Source organism: Grammomys surdaster, unplaced genomic scaffold (genome assembly GCF_004785775.1).
Source record: "Grammomys surdaster isolate TR1022 unplaced genomic scaffold, NIH_TR_1.0 126063, whole genome shotgun sequence".
NCBI classification, from domain to species: domain Eukaryota; kingdom Metazoa; phylum Chordata; class Mammalia; order Rodentia; family Muridae; genus Grammomys; species Grammomys surdaster.
Window position 1 is genome coordinate 1779648 of NW_021620873.1, and position 21992 is coordinate 1801639.

The 21992-nt window shown below is 49.0% G+C and overlaps 1 protein-coding gene and 1 pseudogene across 1 annotated transcript in view; one reads left to right on the plus strand and one right to left on the minus strand.

The window, feature by feature from the left end:
- The window catches only part of Nkd1 (NKD inhibitor of WNT signaling pathway 1), a 75084-nt gene that overhangs the window by 31756 nt on the left and 21336 nt on the right, over positions 1 to 21992 (minus strand). The gene's annotated exons all lie outside the window — the stretch shown is intronic.
- LOC114610937 lies at positions 21092 to 21220 on the plus strand (annotated as a pseudogene).

The following is a 21992-nucleotide window of genomic DNA, read 5'->3' on the forward strand; positions in this document are numbered from 1 at the left end:
ACGGTTTCCCACTGAATTATCTGCAGCTGGGGAGCTCTGACCCTATGTGGTGACTTCCTAGACAGCGGACAGGCCACTGGAAGGCCAGCTGCTCAATCTTGTGTAAACCAGACAGAGCAGAGATTCAGGCCCAGAAGTTATAGCAATGACAGTCTAGCCAGTGAAGGGCAAGATCTTACACCAGGACTCAGTCTCTGCTGGAAGATAGAAGGAACATTTCCACCCTTCATTTTTTTTTTTTTGGGGGGGGGGAGTGGTCAAACACACCCAGGTCTTCCTTAGTATGTCATTCCCAGAGCCCCTCTCTGAGTATCCATTTACAACTCTAGGGTAGACCTCAGACCATTCTCTGGGGGACCCAGGACTGAAGGGTATTTTTCCCCCCTTTTGACTGCACGTGCTATAGAGTCTGTGAGTAAGAAGCTCCTGCCAGCCCGTCCCTGTGTCCATACCTATCCCCTTCTAGAGTTACTGATCATCTTTGGATGTCTATCCTGGGCTACAGACTCCACCCAGTGTGCTGGGCAGCTCAGACACAACACGTAACTGCTTAGTGTGAGGCTCTCCTGTGCAAGATTTGAAACAGATTTAAAACAAAGCTTCTTTGTCTTCTATCTGGAATTCCTATGTAACAAGGAAATCCTGGCCCTCCCTACTCTCTTCCACCTGTAGTCAGGGCTGACTTCTCCTCCTAACCATGATGACAAGCACAGGACGTGACCTAACCAATGGGAACTCTGCAGTGTCACAAGCCAGGCCAAGGAGACCCAGTGCATTCTCAGGACATCTGCAACAATGAGGCTTAGAATCTGCAACTGCTGGAAACATTTACTTCCTTACGAAGATCCCAGCTGAGTAAGAAGTGAACCCAGGAAGCCACGGTTCAGTGAAGCAAGAAAAAACAGGTTACACCACCATCGGAGCCCCTAGATCAAACCATGGCTGAAGCTGAGTCCCCTTAGACCCTTCAAAGATGTGAACTGCTAAATCTTCCTACTCACACCAATTTGAGCTTGTTTTCCATCATGGCTGCCGAGCCCTGTTTAATGTACCTTCCTCTCGCCACCAGCACATTCTGACAGGCCCAGAATGTATGTCCCCAGAACTCTCAAGTTTACCCTTCACCATGAGTGACAGGAAAGCTTAGGTGACAGAAGGGCTCAGCTCACCCACCCTCACTCCAGGGCCTGAAGCCTCAGCCTTCCCTGCTTTAAATACATATGTACATACATACATACATACATACATACTACATACATACATACATACATACATACATTCTCCCTCCCTCCCTTCCTCCCTCCCTCCCTCCCTCCCTCCCATTACTGTCACAAATACCCAATAACCAGTACAAAGGGGAAAACCCGTATTTAGGCTCATGGCCTGAAAGCATTACCTAGCTTGCTGCTCACCGACCACATTCAGCCGAGGGTAGCCACAAACGCATCTTACACAAAGTCATACACTTTCTTAAAACATTAATCTTTTTGTGACAATTTTGGGGTAGGGGAGTCCTGGACTGAGCAGTTAGTTCTTGAGCATGACTTTTGTGAATGACAGACATCATGTCACAGGTAGGACACATCTGCTAGGGAATCCAGGGTGTGGTGAGGCTCAGACTCCTGCTAGTGGACCCTGGCTAAGTTGACCTGGGGACCAAGCGTTCAACACGTGTGCCTTTACACTCACCCCAGTTGTGACAGTGTCCCTATGATTATAGCGTCTTAAGAAGAACACCTTCAAGAGAGAAAAGTGTTATGACCAAGGCAAGGAACACAAGTGTGACTGGCATTGTCTATGGTAACTGACCTAGGGACCCGCTGTCCACCGCTTTCTGCTCCTTCCCTGAGCAGTCACCTTCACCTCGTTGGCCCATCTTCCTTACCTTACCACACTCTGAACACATGCTTCTTTCCTCCTCTTGCCACTTCCTGATTGCTTCCTGCAGACTTCCAGAGAAGCCATCCTGAGATATGGCACGGTCCCCGCTCAGCCCTCTGCTCTGGGGTGTCGAGTCTCCTGCTGCGCTCCCTCCCTATGCCGGAAGCCCTTCAGACTCACAAGCCTAGCATGCACATGCACATGCGCATGTATACACAGCTGGCAGTGGAGACAACTCTCCATCCTTCATGCATTCTGAGGAAACCATCATCAGTGAGGTGCTAGACAGAGGCAGAGACAGAGGCGGACAGGGTATCATGAGTCAGGGAGAACAGCAGAGGCCAAACACTGGGCCTCCAGCAGTCTTCACTGACATGAGGCCAGGGACAGGCACCAGCTGGCCTCTGTCAGCATCCAGCTCTGGCTCCTATTCAGAACGCAGGCCAGTGATGCTGGCGATGTGGCCAGCCTCCAGCAGCCTGGTACTCTGCAGTGGCCAAGTTGCTGCCCAAGAATGCAAACAAGAGAGAAGACTGCTCATGGAGGCCAGCACTCTGTATGGAGACAAACATCCCAAACCTAGATTCCGATCCCAGGCAAGTGGCTATCTCTACGGCCTGGTTCTTCAAGTGGCCATTTGGGGCTAGCCTCTATCTGTTTCTAGTTTGGCAGGGTTATAGCCTGAGGCCAGCTACTTGCTCAGAGCCAAGGTCAGGTGGATGATCTCTGCGTTGGCAGGACCCCTCCACTGCCTTCCAGACTGAAGGGTAGAGTGGACACCGCTAAGAATCCTGCTTCCAAAATGCTTGCTTTTGCAGTCAGTTTCCCAGGCTGGCCCTGAGCTCACAGTTCTTCTGTATCAGCTTCCTGAGTGGCTGGATGATGGGCCTTCACATAACACCCAGTTTTAAGATTTCTTGGTTTTTTTTTTCATTCTTAATTTATTTATTTTATGCATGAGTACACTTTCACTCTCTTCAGACACACCAGAAGAGGGCATCAGATCCCATTACAGATGGTTGTGAGCCACCATGTGGTTGGTGGGAATTGAACTCAGGACCTCTCGAAGAGCAGTCAGTGCTCTTAACCACTGAGCCATTTCTTCAGGCCCCAGTTTTAGATTTCTTTTTACCAGTGAAGTCACACAGCACATGAAGAAGGAAGGGCCCAAATGCGGTGGGTATTAATGGGATCTGAGTTTAACTCTGTCCTGGTTATCAGAAGTAGGCACTACCACCTGAGAAAACCGAGATCGAGAGCAGCTCAAAAGAAAAGAAAAGAAACCTTCCAGCAAGTGGCTGAGAGGCAGCAGGACAGGGCCTGAGCCAGGACTCAATACTCTCCCAAAGCTGTGATCTGGCTTCCTTTGGAACTGAGAGTCAGTGCAGCTGAAGCAGCCCTGTGGCCCCAGAAACAACTCAGAAGCTGGGGTCAGCACTAGAACAGGGCAACAGGTGATATGACAAGCTAGCAGCAGAGCCCCTGCTGTAGGGTCCCTGTCTCAACCTGGGCTGGAGTGCTTAGCCTCTCCATTCACAAGAATTTCCCTTCTGCAACTGTTTTCCTTCCCAAGCAAGCATGCCGTAAGACCTCATGGGACACCAGAACCCCTACAGTCCAGATGTTAAAGGCTGGTTCACCCACTGGTCACTCAGATAGATCATCTCTGAGAAGGTGTACCACCCTTCCGGACCCTGGGGTCCCACCTGCTCTGGCTTGTCACTTGATCCATCCCAGATCCTGTAGAAGGAAATAAATGGTGCTCTAGTTTGAGTCTGTTGCTGTGATGAAACACTATGGCTAAAAGCAAATCGGGAAGGAAAGGTTTATTTGGCTTTACACTTCTAGGTTACAATACATCACTGATGGAAGTCAGGGCAGGAACCTGAGGATGGAGTGTGAGGCAGAAACCATGGAGAAATGCTGATACTGGCTTGCTCTCTGGCTTAACTAGCATTTTATTTTTAGGTAGCTCAGGACCACTTGCCCCAGGAATGGTGCTGCCTACAGTGGACTGGGCCCTTCCACGTTATTTAACAATCAAGACAATCCCTCATAGATTCCTCCATTGAGACTCCCCGTCTCAGAAGACTAGCTGACAGTCAAGATTACGCAGGAAAAGCAGTAAGCTCTCTCCCTATAGAGACTCTTGGATCCAGCAAGGCATGTAGACTACAGAACTACTTGATATAGTGACTACTTCCAACTCAGAAAAGGAATAACAATTACCTTAATATCAATAACTAGTCTTTTAAGCAATACACTCTAAGCTGCATTAAAATACGTATAGTAAGCTCTGGGCTCAGGGCCTCTATAAATAAGGTGGATAGCAATCTGGACAGACATCTAGTGTCAACTTGGGGCCTCCACATGCATATGCGAACATGTGCATGCATGTACACATGTCTACCCACATGCATGTGATGATGCATACACTCGTGCATGTGCACCCCTCCCCCCCCCCCACACACAAAGTACAACAGATATACCAAGGAAGATGATGACTCTACTACTGTGGATTACAGACCTCATCTGGAAACTAAAATTTCATACCAAAGAAAGACACACAGTTTTCCTCTTCAAAGTCTAAGCTGAGGCCTAGCAGTCTCCACAGAGTCAAGGAATCTGTCAGGCTGCTGCCTGATCCTCATGCAATTCCTCCCGCAACTCATGCATATTCTAGTTGGAGAAGCCTTGGTCTAAGACGAGCTGATATTCTTACCCTTAGCATGTGCCGATCTCATCTTAATACATGATAGTGTTTTATATTTCTTAGCCCATCTGACAATCATGAAAAGTCTATGGTTAGAACTATAGCTATCTCCAATTCACTCACTCATTCATTCATTCATTCACTCATTATTGTCTGAAACAGTGTTTCATGTAGCCCAGGCTGGCCTCAAACTGCTGATCCTTCCCTGCCTCTCCAATCCTGAGATCACAGGTCTATGTCATCATGTGCAGCTGCCATCCCTATCTTGTAGATGAAGAACCAAAGACTCAGAGAGGCTAAGTAACTCCCTCCAGGGCACAGAGCTGGCAGAGAGATGAAGACATGGACTTAAGAAGCAGCTGGAGATCCCAATGACCCAAGAGTAGAAATATCCAGTAGCCTGCTTCCCCATGGGAGGAACGACCCATCTGAAGAGGAAGAAGGCCAATTCAATGTCTCTCGAAGCAAAGCAAGAATAGTGGGAGGGAGGACCCAAATCCTCTATTCCTAGCTCTAAGAACCAAGGCAGTCCAAAAAAGAAAGGACTGGTCAAGTAGTAAGCTCTCTGTCATAGGAGGCATCCAGGCAAAGGCAGGAGGCCATCTGTTTAGGATACATGGGAAGCAATTCCTAGCTCATCAAGGAGTAGGTCTTAACAGGCTTGGCCAAACCAGAGCCAGGAAAATTCTTTCTGTGTTATTAAGACGAGGCTGGAGGCAACACAAAGGCAACTAAAGGATGCTACAAGCTTCAACAGCCCCTGAGAGCATCCAAGGCCTTAGAAGCCTTAGCAGGTGGTCTTCAACATGTCCACCCAAACACCATCCAGATCCCTGACATGGGACACAGGTGGCTCTGCAGGCCTGTGATTTAGATGCCTACTATTCTTTAACTGAGTGACCAAGGGTGAGCACACCCCACTTGCTGGCATCTTCAGTAATACGGTGCTGTTCTGGTACTCCATCAGGAACCTGTCTTCCAAGAGGTCAAAAGCAGGAAGATGCTACACAGGTGTGCGAGGTGTGCATGGAGGTAGCAGGGCTGGGACAAGGCCAGTCACAGATGAGCCTAGCCCCACTGAGTGGTGTGTTAGCCTCAGCCTCTGTCCTGCTGACGAGAACTCTCATCCCTGTAGAGATGTGTCAGTCTGAAGAACACCTCTGTTAAGTTGGAAGGGGTTTGTGTCTGCTGCACAAGCAAACCTGTCCTTGATGGCAGCTGTCATCTTCCTGTCACTGCCAGGCCAGCACATGACTGGAACCTTAGCATGTGGGGGTTCTAGACCAGCCCGGACTACATGGTGACCCCATCTCAAAAACAAACACACAAAACCCCAGAACACTTCCAGAGTCACAGACCCCAGCATCCTGGCCAGGCAGAACTGTGGAGCCAAACATCCAAGCCTGGAGTCCAGCATCAAGACTGGACTAAGCCACAAAGCCCAGTGTCCGGGTCCAGCTGAGCACAGAGCCTAGGGTGTGCGCTTGAGGGCAAGGGGCAGGCCTGGCTGTGTAAACGTTTGGCTGCTGGATTCTGGAGGCAGGGAGGCCTCCAGAGAGCCAGCTCCACAGTCTTAGAAGTCAGGCCAGCTTTCCATTCCCAGCATTCCAGCCCCAAGTCCCCGGGCAGGCCTGCTGGCCAGAGCTCTAAGCTCCTTCCAGGCCTGGATATACTTCCAAGGCAGTCTCTTCTCAGGCACAGGCCAGAATTCTTTGGCCAGCTATCCACACTGACAGACCCCAGCTGCTGGGCACCACTCTGCTCTCCTCCCACCCTCACAGAGCACCCTGGAAAGGCCTGCTCAACCCTGACTAATATTTGGTACCAACACTTGGACTTCAGTGACTCTCATTGGTTCTTAATGTCACGGGTCAAAATCTGAATGATGAATGGTTTTACCATCTACCCACTGGGATTCTCTCCAAGGCCTGCAAAGAAATCCCATGAAGAGAGGTCTGAGGTCATCTGTGTCCTGAGACATTTAGGGTTCAGTACTGGCTATACACATTGCCAATGAACCCTCAAAATAGATGTGACAGGATGTGTTCGAAAGAGAAGGTACTGAGAGCCCTTGCTGTCCAGTCACGGAGGACTCAGTAGAACCACCTAAGATAGGCCCTTGGCTTTCCATGAAGGCCAAAGAAAAGACACCAAACAGCTCCAGTAGAGACCAAAAATTCATGTGCCTGTGACCTACAATGGCTTCTCTGATGGCTGGACTTTGAATAATTGTTCCCATCTGCCACATGCTCATCTGGTCAGACACTGCTGCATGCCTTACCCTTGCCTTCTTTTGAAACCCTTACAACATCCCAGATTTTATGACTATACCAGTTTAGGGTTTTTCATTTTGTTTTAAATTGTATGTGTATGAGTGCTTTGCCTTGCATGTATTTGCACAACACATGCGTGCCTGGTGTTGACAGACACCAGAAGAGGGCATCGGATCCCTTGAAATTTGGAGTTACAGATGGTTGCAAGCTTCTACGTGGGTGCTGAGAATCGAACTCTGGTCCTTTGGAAGAGCAACATGTGCTCTTAACCACAAAGCCATCTCTCAACCTTGACTACACATGTTTCATAGGGAAGAAAACTGAGACCCCAGATAAATAATGGCCAAAACCACATTATGAACGTTGTCAAAACAAGGCTCTGTCCAACTCCAGAGCCTGGGAGCAGTAAAGGATCTCTCCCCCAGCTGGAGCTGACTTCCAGGTCAGTGACCTCATCCGTTCACATCTTGACTCCACACTCTTTGCAACAGTCTCACATCTGGATCTTTGCTTAGTTACATGATCTGCCAGCAGGACAGGGATAAAAGTAATACAAAACCTGACAAGGGACAGGGGACTTCACTTTGTCTAAGGATCACTGTGATGAGAAGTATCTGTGAAACACACACGAAGAGGCAACTGGTCTAAGTCAATCTTATTCTATCCCAGGTAGCAGCCAGCCAACCTATCAACTGTCCTCAGATGCTAGAAGTCCAAACTAGTTCAGTCCAGATCAGCCCAACCTACCCCAATCAGGCCAGCTCAGTCAACCGAGCTCAGCCCAACCCTAGTCAACCCAAATCATCTTAGCCAATCCAGATCAGTCCAGTTCAATTTAGACCAATGTAAACCAGCTCATCTCAGCCCCATCAGATGTGCTCCACCCAGACCAGCCAACCCTGACCAGCCCACAACAGTACACCTAGATCAATGATACTGACCCAGCCAGTTTGCCCATGTGAAGGAGAACAAATGGTTGTTTTAAAACACTAAATGTTGGGATAATTTATTACACAGCAACAGTTAAGAACTAAACAAACTATAATGACCATCCTCTTCTGAGCTGGAGGGAAAAAAAATCTCTTAAAGTTGATCTTAGCCGAAGGCCAAGAAGCAATGGGAAAACTTTCCTAAAAGTCATAGGGCAAACGGTCACTGTAGACAGAATATCCCTTGCTTTAAATGAGTGGAAGCACCAAATTGTGTGTTTTGTTTTATTCTTTAAATATTTTTAACAATTTTAAATGTGTGTGTGTGTGTGTGTGTGCGTGTGTGTGTGTGGTATCCCCACCATGTGTAGAGGAACCCAAAGGAGACAGAAGAGGGTATTGGATCCTCTGGAGCTGGAGTCATAAGCGGTTTTAAGTTGCTGAGTGTGGATGCTAGGAACCAGATTCTGGTGCTCCAGAAGACAGACAACAGCAGCCTTAACTGCTGGGCCATCTCTCCAGCTCTAAGAGGCATTTTTATCTTTTATTTCTTTTTTTTGAAATATTTACATCCATGTAGGTAGATATTCTAAGAAGGAGGTCCATGTATAAATATGACAATGTTCATTTGTCTCATATATGCTTCATACATAGTCTAAAGGGAGCTAGATCCAAATTCTTAGGGTGCTGTGTTTCAAGTACAACCTGCTCATGAGGAGAAGTTTCCCACTGTGGCATCACGCCGATGCTCTCAGGGTTTCAGGGATAAGGAGAAAGCACAGGCTGTAAATTATTTGCCCCACAAGTATGAAAACTCAAGTTCAACCCCCACCCAACCCCACATAAAACATCCAGGATGGTGCTTCACACCTGTAGTCCCAATTTTGGAGGAGAGATGAAAAGAGGCCCTGAAGATTATTGCTGGCCTGCTTGGACAGCTCCAGCCAATGAAAGGCCCTGCCTTAAAAACAAATGAATAAATAATAAATAGGCTTGGTCAGTACCCAAGGACTAGTGCTTCAAGTTAACCCCCCTCCCTCTGTCTCTCTTCCATCTGTTTCCCCTACCCAGTCCTCTGAAACACACCACACACACACCACACACACACACCACACACACACACACACCACACACACACACACACACACACACACCACACACACACACACACACACACACAGTTTTAGATTTTGAAGCATTTTGGATTTCAGATTAGCCATTCCCTACTTGAAGGGTAAACTCACTAAATCACAGAGGGCTTTGTGTGTGTCCTGGTTATACACACATCACAAGAAGAGGTGATCTTTAACCCTGGCACACGTCTATTTGCCTGCCACACATGTGCACAGCCCTGAAGTAGAAACATGTGTCCCTCTTGCCTTCTCAGTTACTCATGAGGCAATGTTGTCCCACAGGACAGATGACAGGACACACTTCTTCCATACCCTACCGACATGAAGTCATAGGCTTTTGGATCTGTTGTACAATAATTACTTTAAACCTAGAGGCTTACCCTGACCCTGTACCCATCTCTAGATGCTTCAGACTACTGGGCATTGCTGAGAAATTCTGCAGGTTCCAGCTGAGTCAGTGGGAGCGTGGCCTGACTGGCACCCTGAAGTGGCCCACTCTGTTTCTGGAACACTACTGGGACAGATAAAAGACTGAGATAATTGGGCTTCTCTCTGCTCTATTCAGCCTTGGAGTCCCCCACACAGCTTTTCTAGCAAGAGGGCTCAGCATCTCCATTGGCCACTATGGACAACGGAAGCACAAAGGACAATATTCCCAAGCCTCCCCAGGCATCCCTTTCCACTACCTCCTCCTATTGGTTAAAATTGTGCCAGGTCTTCCCACATTCAAAGTAAGAGAGAACATTCTTCCAAGGACAGCAAACTCATCAACCACAACTTCTGACCCCCTGCACCTACCGGTCTTTGCAGCCTGGGTCCTAAGGCACAGTAGTGCCTTTTGTCCCCTCATCTCTACCAGGCAGAAGGCTTGTATCAAGTCCACAGCATATTCAATTTAGTGAGTAATTGGTACATTTCCATCTGACCCAAGATGAAAGCAATGGCCTCAGCCCCTCAGGACAGCTGCCAGAATCCTCCAGAATGAATTCATACAAGGACAATTGAGTAACAATGAATCCCTCCCAATACACACAGGTGTCTAAAGACAATGTAGCACTGTGTTCTCTGCCAAGGCTTTAATTTGGAAACGGGTACAGCAAGATCTAGACTCCTTAGGGACCTAGAGTAGGGCTCTCTCTCCCAGGACAAAAATTTCTCTCCTATTGGCCAGGCTCTGGATCTGGCTGAGGAGGACCACACTGAGCAGCCTGGTAGAGCTCACCATCAGTTAACTACAACAGCAATCAAGGGATAATTAGCAATCGGCTCCAAGTGTGAGATCTGAGGCTCACGTGGTTCTAATGGACTAACTAGCTGAGATATCCTTGGGCAGGCAATGCACTCTGGCCTTCCAGAAACATATCAGGGAGATCTGCACATCAAGGCTAGCATTCAGTCATGAGGCACCTTCATGGGCAGATACGTGCTTGCTGGTGTGATCACCAGTCAACCTTGCCACCGCTGCTCCCACTGCCACCCTGAGCCAGTGGTCCTGCAGCATCTGAGTGCTGGGCAGTGAGGGGTATATCTCCTGACTCCTGTTCTACTTGGCCCTCTTCAAATTAATGCCAGTCAGGATAAGGGATTCAAACCTACACACAACCATTCTGTCTTCCCAGGTCTCAATTTGCTTGTGTAGGCCCACAGCCATGAAGAGTCATTACATTGTCATGAAGTAGAAAATGACTCATCAGACTTGACAGATGGCTTAGTGGTTAAGAGTACTGTTTACTTTCAGAGGACCTGAGACACCCAGCCACATGGTGGCTCACAACCATCTGTAACTCCACTTCCAGGGGAGTCGACACCTTCCTCTGAATTCCATGGGCCCATGGTACACATATATCCAATCAGGCATTCATACACATAAATAAGTCTTTTAAAAAATAGCAAAGACTGGTCAGCTCTGTGCAGCACAATAGCACAGAGTCACAAACTCAGAGAGCAGGGACTTGGCTAGCTCTCTCAATCCAATTGCTCTGAGTTGACAGTAGAAATCCTCCCATAAGGCAAAAACTGGAAACCTCAGCTGTAAGGTGACAGAAGACAGAGGTTCTGCAGAGGTGAATCTGGGTGTTTGCAAAGTCCTGGGAGCAACTGGAACCCCAACAGGTGCCCTCAGAGAAGACACACACACACACACACACACACACACACTGTGTGTGTGTGTGTGTGTACAAGAAGTGAACACAGTATCCAAGGGAGAGTACTTGGACCCTGTGGTACTGTCTTAGGGTGTCTCAGGCCAGACGAGCTTGGAAAAAGAATCACTTAATGGGGAGCAACACTGAGTTGAGCTAAAGCTCCCGTCTGACATTCACAGCACGCAGTCGCAACCAAGGCTCTGAGAAGCCCTGCAGAAAGAATTTAATCGATCATTGTATCTGACCTTTCCCAAACGTATTTTCACACAGAATCTGCCTTTCCCCAGAATCTAATGGGATCATATACTGGGGGGAGATTGTCTAGGAGACGGGGCAGAAGTGGCAAGTTCCACTTCAATCCTACAGGAGCTAGGTTACTCAATCACATAAAGCGGGACCTTAAATATTTGCTCAGGAAGCACATAAGAGCATTCTTCAGGTCTTTCTATTTGTCTGAAAATAAAGAGCCAGTATGGTTCTTTATTCTTAATAAATAAAGAATTAATTATTTTTAATTTAATTAATTTTAATAAAGAAAAAATAAATAAGATCTTTTCAAAAAAAATAAGGCAAAAAAATAAGGAAAGAGAACAGAGAAACCAGCAGTACTACTCCTGAGCACCATGGGCCTCTGAGACACACAGGCCCACAGGGCACGGCTGCCCTCGGCTCCAGCCATATCCAACCAGGGTTAGGCTTGAGGACATGGGGTACGGTCTTAGCACGCAGGAGACTGCAGTAGAAGAGCATTCATTCAAGGCCAACCTGGGCTACACGGTGAAACATTTAAGGCTGGGGGTACAGCTCTGTGACAGAACACTTCCCTTGCAGGCAGACACACATTCTGTGTTTCTGCACACGCATGCATGGTGGCACAAAGGAGAAGTTGTTGTTAAGGCAAGAGACAGCAGCTTTCCTGTCTTCATACAAGACTCCAAAATCTAGACGTCTAAGTAAACTCAGCATTGTAAAATGTGGGTCAGAGGGCTAAAGAGGCGGCTCAGCGGCTCATTTGCTCTTCTTGCGGAGGACCATGCTATGGTTTCCGTCAACCACATCATAGCTAACAATCACCCGTAACTCTTGTTCCTGGGAATCCGATGCCTTCTTCTGACCTCTGTGGGTAGCAGGAATGAACATGAAGTACAGACATACATGTATGCAGAACACTTACACATAAAATACAATAAATAAATCGAAAATGTGGATCAAACGAAACCTTCAAGGGGACAATAAAACCCACCAAGCTACAAGCTCTGCCAGGCAGGACATGGTGGTGCTCATGATTGGGGGTGTTGTCAAGTTTGCCTCCAGTGGACCCTCTGGGAACTGTGCCATTGAGCCAGGGCACGTTAGTACTGCCCTCAGCTGCTATAATGTATGTGTATAGCTACCCTTCTTTGATGCCACGCCCATGACTGTCTCCCACAGACACAAGCTCTGACTCTAAGGAGGTGATTCCAAACACTATGCTCTCTCCTGACACATATGGGAAGGAGCGAGTCAGGACAGTGGCACACAGATGGCCAGTCCATCACAGGGACCCTTCATGGTACCACAACAATACTCCTGAGGTACTCTTCAGAAACATGATTTGTTCTCAGACTCAAAGTAACACTGACAAAATCCTGAGAGACCATCAATGACACTATTCCCCATCATACACAACACACACACACACATACACACACACACACTGTCCTTGGTCAGGTGGTTGGACAGTAGCACAAGGCACAGGGAACACCTTGTGGGGGACCTCTTAGTGGCCAGTGTAATACATGGCCAAGGCTTCCAATACCCTACTCCATCACACCCCACTCTGAGACAGGCTCTCACGATGTTACCCAAGTTGATCTCCTGTCACATCCTCCTGTCTCAGTCTTTGTACTGCTGGGATTACAGGCATGTGCTGCCTTAAACCTTAAATCCAAGGTCATGGATATAAAGTAATTTTCCAGGGAATCCTAATGGTATCTGTATTTCTAGAGAGAAACAGGGTTCCTCCAAGATGAGGCATTACTATAGTGACCCAAACTAACAGTGATGCCATAGCAAAGTGTTAGCCAGCTGCAACACACAGCACTAGTGGTGTGCCCAGAGAGGGTGTCCAGATTGTGGAGAGTGAGTCCCACAGCAAAGCACCAGCAGGCCTCAGTGGTGATGCCACACTGTGAGGTAGAAGAGGTGGAGCCTCCTACAATGCAGAGTTAGACACAGCCAGCTGAGAAAGCCACAGAGGAGGCCCAGACATCTGCAAAAAGTAAAGTACCAAGCTGGGTCTTGAGAAGAAGTAACTGCAGCCCCACGATCCCTGCTCTCTCTCGAAGATGCGGGCTCAGATGGACCATCTCCCAGGCCACCTTGCATCAAGTGAGGCTGGAATTAATTTCCACTCAGCGAATGTGGGCAGAAATGGGACCTGCACCTGGTGGTCACGAATCCAAGCAGAGGAAGAGATCTGCCACCTGAAAGTGAGCAGAATGACCCACAAGATGGAAGTCACCTGGGCCACCAGATCACGTGGAGGCCAAAAGCCACCTTCCAATCCACACACTTGCTTGTTGGAGCTGGTGCATGATAAAATTCTAATGTACAGGGCCACTGCAGTGCCAAGGTTTGTTTATACTAGTGTTGGTTCATCTAAAACCAGAGCAAAAAGAAAGAAAAATAGCAGGGGTAGAGAAACAAATCCCCTGCAAGAGAGAAGAGCTGAAGGCAAAACACAGCGAATGAAAAATCAGCTAGAGAGGATAGGTCCCCACCTCCTCCGTGCAGCCCTCCCAGAACAAGGTCAGCTCCCAAACTCCAGGGTTCAGCTCTGCCTGCCTTGATCAAAAGTGACTTCTGGGGCGAGGAGATGGCTCAGTTGGTAAAGCCTTTGCTGCACAGGCATAAAGACTGAAATTCAACCCCAAGCAGCCATGTAAAACGTTGACACTGTGGCACAGGCATGTAATCCTGGTACTAGTGAAGCATGGACAGGTGGATTCCTGGGTCTTACTGGCCTAATAAGCAAGCCCTGGTTCCAGGGGAGGGGGGAGGGAAGGGGGAGGGAGAGGGAGGGAGAGAGAGCAAAGAAAACAAACACCAAACAAAACAAGGTAGACGTGCCTTAGAAATGATACCTGAGGTTGATCTCTCTGCCTTCAACATGCACACACCTCCCAACACGAACAACTTACTGAGAAATGGTGGGGAGGTGTCTCCTGAGACAGACACTGAGCCCACAGATGCTGAAATGAGAATGATGGCTGCCCAAGGAAGGGCCAGGACGAAGGACGAATCTATTACTCTGTAACAATATTGTATCAAGATTGTATAGGATAGTGTATCAAAGCTAACAAGAGCTAGCAATATTGTATCAAAACCTTAACCTTTCTCAAGCTTTCTACAGGGGGTAATAATGCACCATCCAGATATTTACGGTGCGCCGATGTGGGTGTCTCTTGACTATATTGGGGCTCACACCCCAAATCTAGCCCTAAGATATTAGAACAGACAGACCCAATGCCTTCCTGATCTATTACCACATGATGGAAGCAATTTGGCAAAGAATCTACATCTCACTAGTGCCCAACAAATGTTAAAGACAGTGATTCTCACATCTGGAGTCTTTCATCACCTTTGTCACCTGGGGGAAAAGTGACAAACTGCCTTCATGTCACTGAAATTGGACACAGACACTGGCTTCTCCAGGATCTAATATGGGCTCACTTGTGCAATACATACAACTGCCAGTTACCAAGAACCCATAACTTGTTCAAGGCAAGGGTAGGAGGAGTCTGAGAGGGAGGGAGGAGTGGGGCCAAATTACTATAGAATCCTAATTTTGAATAAAAGGCAGCTAGAGACCATGACGATAGTAACCAGTTGTAGGGATTTCGAATTGTGAGAAAATTCTGAAGCCCAGGGTAGGGATGGACATGGTGGGCTCTGTGGCCAAGTGGAGGCCAGGTGCGCCCCAGAGGAGGCTTCTCGGCCCTGGCCCGTCTGCAGTTAGGCACCAAGCATTCTGTTATGGATGGCTATCACGGCACGTAGGATACTGGAGAGCCTCCTTCCCCTCTGCCAACTATATCCAGGGTATCCACCCAGGCAGGACAGAGAGCGCTAGCCAATGGCTCAGGCTCTCCTTGTGAACCCTGCTATAAAGACTGATGTCCAGGCCAAAACCTAAACCTGCTGCTTTCTCTCCATTTGTTACATTTGGGTAGCTAATTAAATTCACACTTTTTCGTGCTGGGGATAGGACACAGGTCCTCACACACTAGACCCACACCTTTACCACAGAGTGGGTTACACTCCAAATCCAATTAAATAGTTTTCTGCAGTCAGTGCCATAAAACACACGGGCGTGACACTAGCTGCCACCTCCACCAGCTGCCTGCCGGGTCCACAAGGAAAAGCATTGCCTACTTCCCAACATCAAATTTCCGAAAGGCCACACTGTGACCCATGGCCCAAGAAGAAGAAAGGCAAGTGAGGATGGCACCCACTTCTGGGGACACCACCCTACCTCCCCTGCCAACCCTTGTCCTACATCATATCCCAGGAGCCCAGGCCCAGAAGTCCAAAGTCAACTCCCTGGGTGGGTGGCACCTCCTCTTCCTGCCTTCTCCGTCACGACAACCACCTCCTGCTGATGTTCTGCAGGAGGCCTGGGTCAGTGGCACTCTGTGGAGCAACTGACACTGGCCCATAAGTACATGAACATTTAGTGTGCACAGGCATCCTACAGGAAGGCTCTCTCTCTCTCACTGTCCCTCCCGCCCTCTGAGCTATAAAGCCAGAATCTGGGTTACTAGTAAGGAGGCAGAAGAGCCTAATAAATCTCAGACTATACTTCTTGGCTTAGGCACAGACACACACACAGACACACACACACACACACACACCACTTACTGAGTGTTGAAACGGCTTTTGCAGGCCTCTGAAGCGTGGCCCTCAGAAGTCCTTACAGTACCCAGCTGCATTAAATCAAGCTGCGAGGAGCGCCAGGCTATGCTTTTCAAGCGCACCCTGAGCCGATCTGATGTTTAAAGGAAAAAAAAGGGAAAAGTTTCCGAGGCATCCATAAATCCCAAGGAGAGGAAGTTTCAAACTTGGGTGTTCGCAGTCCGTGGCTCCCGCATGGAAACAGCTTGGTTTCATGTATTTGGTTTTACTGTTCAAACTTTAGGCCTTTTAACTTTTTATTTTTACAGGGCTCAGAAGAAAAGAGAGACGGAGCCATTTGCTCACTTAGTGCCAAAGAAAACCCCAGCAGCTCCCTCCAAGGGCCTCTGCCTGAGGAGCAGGCAGGACATGGGGGGCTCCTGGCACGCCTCTCATAACTCCTCCTGTCCACGGAAGGCCAGGCCTGGGAGGCCAGCTACTAATTAGCTCTGACAAGATCAACTGAGGCCAGCTCTGGGGAGCAGAGACCAGGCAAGGCTATCACTGAGCTGTGGCCACCAGCATCAGCAAGAACAAAATGGAGCCTCTCTAAAAACACGACAAGGCCTGCCTGGGCCCAAGGAATCCTAAATTTAGTCTTCGGGGAAAGACGACTGTGTGCGCCCAGGCAGAGAGGCCCGGAGAGGTCGACCGAGCTAAACCAGCTCCCAGGGCACTTCAGCCCCAGCCTCAACTTGTGGGTGACTCAAACCACCTTCCTATCCTCCTCCCTCCTTCATTCTGCAGGTGCTGTCTACCCAGGCTGAGCAAGTCTACCCATTTGTCAGCTGAGAAAACTGAGACCCCAAAGTAGCAGTAGTGAGACAGGATGGGCACAGGCAGCCCAGGGTTCACACCCAATCAGGGTCTACACTGACTGATCCAGAAGAAGGCACTCAGCTACCCAGTGCCTCAGTTTTGTGGTCTGTGAAATGGAAGCAAGAATGCCAACTTTGGAACAGTATAAAAAGGTACAACATGTCAGGATGTATGTGCACATACATGCCTTTTGTTTGTGTGGTGTGTATGTATGCTTGTTGAGGGGATGGTACACGTGTGTGCACATACATGTGTAGGCCTGACCATTCAGTGTCTTCCTTCATTGCTTCCCATTTGATTTTTAAGACAGGTCTCACCTATTCAGCAAGACTCTTCGAGAGTTCCTGGGAGCCTCCTTCCTCTGCCTTTCTAGAGCTAGTATTATAGGCCTAGCCTTTTGCTGCTGTTTTATACGGGTGCTGGGGAATCCACATTCAGGTCTTCATGCTTGCTTAGCAAGCACCTTCCTGACCGAGCCATCTTCCCAGTCATATGCACACTTTTTACACATGTGTTTGTGCGATTGTGTGTCTGTGTCTTTTAAGGTTGTCCCCAGGTCCTCTTCAGATACATACCACATGTGGCCATTGTTTTGGCCTGTTCAGCCTGTCCCCCACGTGGTGACAACAGTGCCCTGCTGCTCCTTTGGGTGGCCTTTCTTGCAAACCTCTGCAGAGTAGCAGAGAATAGGAAGGGCCCAGAGCCCCTACCCTCCCATCCCCAGCCTCCTGGAGGGGTATCTTGACTTTGAAGTGTCCCTACAGGCTCATGTTATGCACATGCCTCAGCTGCTGGCACTTTTGAGGAGGTGGTGGAACCTCAAGGAGGTGGAGCCTGAACAGGGGAAGGAGGGCACTGGGCCAGGCCTTTGAAGACTAGACCTGCTCTGCTTCCTAGCTACCGCCTCCTCCACACCCTCCAACTACCATGAACTGAGTTCCACCATGAAGGCCAGGATGCCGCCCAGGTGTAAAGCCCCTCAGGACGGGTCCTCACCCTCCTGGGTCCATGTGGAGCTCCCAGGGAGGGCTCAGGGGCAGAGACCAACAGAGTTCAAGTGTGATCCTACAATGCACAAGCTAACGTCATGGGTCAAAATCAAGCTTCCTGTGTCAACAAGGTTTAGAGGGTGAAGGTGCTGGCTTTCCAAACCTTACAATTTGAGTTCAATCCCCACACCTCACAATGGGAGAAGAGACCAACCAAAGGCTGTTCTTTGGCCTCCACATGCATACCACGGCAGACACGCACGCACGCACATATCAATACAACATGAGTTTTTATTTCAATAAATCTCTTCTTTAAAAGTAACTTAAACTTACCCACAAAGCAACTTTAGCACAAGGAGGCTGTTCAGCCACCCTCTACCTTGAGTTACCTGATGACCAGAGGGAGACCTGGTGGCCAGGGATCCAGTGTGCTAAAGGGCAGGGGCAGGTGTAACACAGAAGGAACTAGCATGTGGTCCCAAGGACAGCTTTATTGAGCACCTGGGGTTTACATGACTATCTGAGTAACCTTATGTACACCACTGCCCAAGGAGAGGAGATCCACTGACGGCTCCATTTTACAGATGGAAAAACTTAGACCTCAAGACGGTAAAGCTGCCGAAGTTTACATTAGTAGGCAGGAAGTTCTGGATTTAAATATATACAAATGTAGAGTCCTCTTTCTGCTTCTCTGTGTGAGGAGGTCAGCATCCTTCTCACTTCACCCCCAGTGGCAAAGCCTGGTTATAATACAGCCATGCCAGTGAAGAGCCATGGGCTTTGGGCTCAGTGGTGACCTCCAAATTTCTGTTTTCCTGGGTCAACCAACTGAACCTTGACACACACCTCCTATTCATCACAAAGGCCCACAAAGAGCACAAAGGACAGGTATGGCAAGCCATTTCCTAATGAGCTCAGAGCCCCAGGGGACTTCCACAGAAATGTCAAAATCTACCATCACCAAATTTTAGTCAGGAGCAGAGAGGGGAACTGCACTTACTAAGACATACAGTGGGCTGGAGAGATGGCTCAGCGGTTTAGAGCACTGACTGCTCTTCCAGAGGTCCTGAGTTCAATTCCCAGCAACCACATGGTAGCTCACAACCATCTGTAATGGGAACTGATGCCCTCCTCTGGTGTATCTGAGACAGCTACAGTGTACTCACATATATAAAATAAATAAATTTTTTTTTTAAAAGAAGACACACAGCAAACCAAGTTCATTTCCTAAATTATACATCCAGAATTCTCATGAGCCTAGTGGCAATAACCTGTCAGCAGTAGAGTGGACAGTTCCTTCAGCTGCCACAGGAAGAAGTCACTAGTGGCTAGTGGTGACAATCACACAGAAGTGGAGAAGCAGGTTTGATAAGGACCCACTGTCTCTCAGACTCTGGGGAATGCTGCCCTGGCTAAACCCCAAAGGGTGAGCAGGGAAGTGAGTGAGAAGAATCTCAAGCAGACAAGAGCATGTGCAGAGGCTCAGAGGCAGGACCAGAGGGTCTGGGGCAGAGCAAGGGAGGAGCAGGCTGCAGGGAGGGGCAGGAGGACCAGGCACTCTCTGTCTCTATCTGACAGTCATGGACGGCCCTGGAGAAATGCAAGTGACATGGTGCATGTCTGCCTGTCTTCCTTCCTTCCTTCCTTCCTTCCTTCCTTCCTTCCTTCCTTCCTCCTTTCTTTCCTTGTTTGTTTTTGTTTTCCTGAGTCCTAGGACTCACTCCATAGACCAGGTTGGCTTGAACTCAGAGATCCTCCTGCCTCTGCCTCCCGACTGTTGGAATTAAAGGAGTATGCATCACACCCAGTGGTGATGCCTTCCTGTACTGTAAATGTGGCCTGGCTGGAATGCAGATGGGGACAGAAGAGCCCTCCATGGGCCATATGCTGGTGGCTGACACTAGGCTGGGTACAGTGATGCCGTCTGCTGCCCAACCAGGAGCGGTACTAAGTCTGAGCCCAGATAGGCCCCTCAGACACAGAGGGGTACGTTGGACAGGCTGGGTTCCTATGTGTGAAGGGAGGAAGTCTGCAGACATTGGAACTAAAGCCTCTCCCCCAACCTCCAAACCTGACACACACACATGTGCCCTGCTTCCACCAGGCTGTGGCCAGCAGATTGTGTTCTTCCTGGACGTGCTGTGACTGGCTATCTCCAGATCACTTGTCCACAGGAGGCAAACTGTTGGCCACTCGCAGGTCATGGCAGCACAGAGCCAGTTTGTACTGTGAGGATGCCTCTGCATCTCCAGGACAGGGTTCAAGTCACCACCAATTCTCAAAGCCTTAATAAGGACCCTGAATCCAACTTCTGGACAGAGCAGTCAATAGTCAATGGTCCCCTTCTGCACCTTACGCAGCCCTCCCATTAAAGGTAGCCCTGGGGAGAGCTGCCAGCATATCCTGGCCCAGAGAGCTACACGGAATGTAGCCAGGAGGTTCTGTTTGAGCCAAGTGTGGAAATCTCTAGAAACATCCCAGCAATGTGCAGAGCCTTCCCACAAATGCTCTCAGCAACCCATTTCCCACATGGGAACACAGAAGCTAACAGATGTGGTCATTCTGGAAGCCGAGTCCGCTCTTCAGAACTTTAGGTCCATTGTGAGTAACTGCCTGGAGTTGCCATCTTTCCAGGGGACCTCAGCTGCCTACACCAGAGCTCTGTGCTCATTCCAGGGTCTGGACAAGCACAGCTGTATAGAGATGAGAGGGCACTTGCTCAAAGTCACACAAGCAGCATCAGGCCTGCCTGGGGAAGGCCTGCTTCTTGTCCATCCTCCCCAGCACAAGGTCCATTCACATCCTCACCATTCGCAAAATGTTACCACCACAGGTGACAGAGCGTTTGTTCATTAATGGCATGTATAGCTGTCCCTTGCAGTTTAAGAGAATAAGATCTTTAAAGTCTAAAGAACCAACCTTCAGTGCCTTGAGAATAGTAGCTATCCTTAGAGAACAGTACAGAGTAGATAGCAGTGCTGTCCAAGAGAATACAAGGGATGTAAGTTCAAATTCCTATAAGCCACATTTTCTAAATGAACTTCATTCTGATGTTATTAAAGTCAGCATATCCAAATATTTATATTTCAAAAGTGTTACCATATATAAAAATTACTTTTTTAAATGTTACTGCAGGGAACGGGCTGGGGGTAGGGAGATAGCTCAGTAATTGAGGGCACATACATCTCTTGCAGAGGACCTGACTTCAGTTCCCAGTACCAACTGAAGCCACTGGTCCTCAGGACCTGCCTTCTTATGAATATTCACAAAAATACTGTCCCAGGTCATGGGCAAAGAGACACCTTGGTGGTGGTGTTCTTACATCAGTCAGGGGCAGAGCAGACGGCAGTCCTTTGTTCACCCTGGCTTGGTGGCCAAAGCTGGCTTATGCCTGGGACACATAAAAGTCAAATCAAATCCAGGCAGCACAACATGGGAAGAGGAAGACAGACAGAGACCTGTGGACCACCATGCTACCCTTCAACATGACCTCCAGTGCTCAGCACAGGCGGGCCATAACACCTGTTTTGCCGCCACACCATGCAGCAGGGATGGAGGATGTCACCCAGGGGCCAGCCGGCCACATGGCCAGCCTGCAGCAGGAACCACCACAGTGTGGGAGGATGTTGTGGAGAGAGAGAGACAAGCGGAGCAGCTTGAGCATTGTGAAGAGAGGTGGAACTGGGGACTTGAGGGTGGAGAGGAGGAGCCAGCTGTGAGAGATGAGCCCCGCCTCCTGAGGCCATGGTGAGGTCCCAGCCCAAGCTGCTGCTGCTGGCCATGTCTGAGTCCCAGGCTATACAACAGCAGGGGTTGGTGTTGATGTCCATACTCAAATTACCACTAGAGAACTTGGCTGGGGCGGCCTCCAGGGACTGTGGATGTCCAGGAGCTGTGCATAACTGGCCCCGCCCCTAACTGGGGGCTACACTCTAGAGAGCTTGCCCCATCTCTCACTGGCAGGAGCTCTCAGGAGAGTGGGCCCTGTCCCTCACGTAGGCAGCACAGTGGAGCTGATCCTGGCGGCAGGGGTCTGGGCGAGCCGGCTGTATGAGAGGGCTGACTCTGCTACTCATCTGGCATGGGGTGGCATGGGCGCACAGGTGATGTCCTCCCACCTTCCCACCCCTCACCACCTCCAGCAGGCAGGAAAGCTGCCCAGAGTCACGAGCTCAG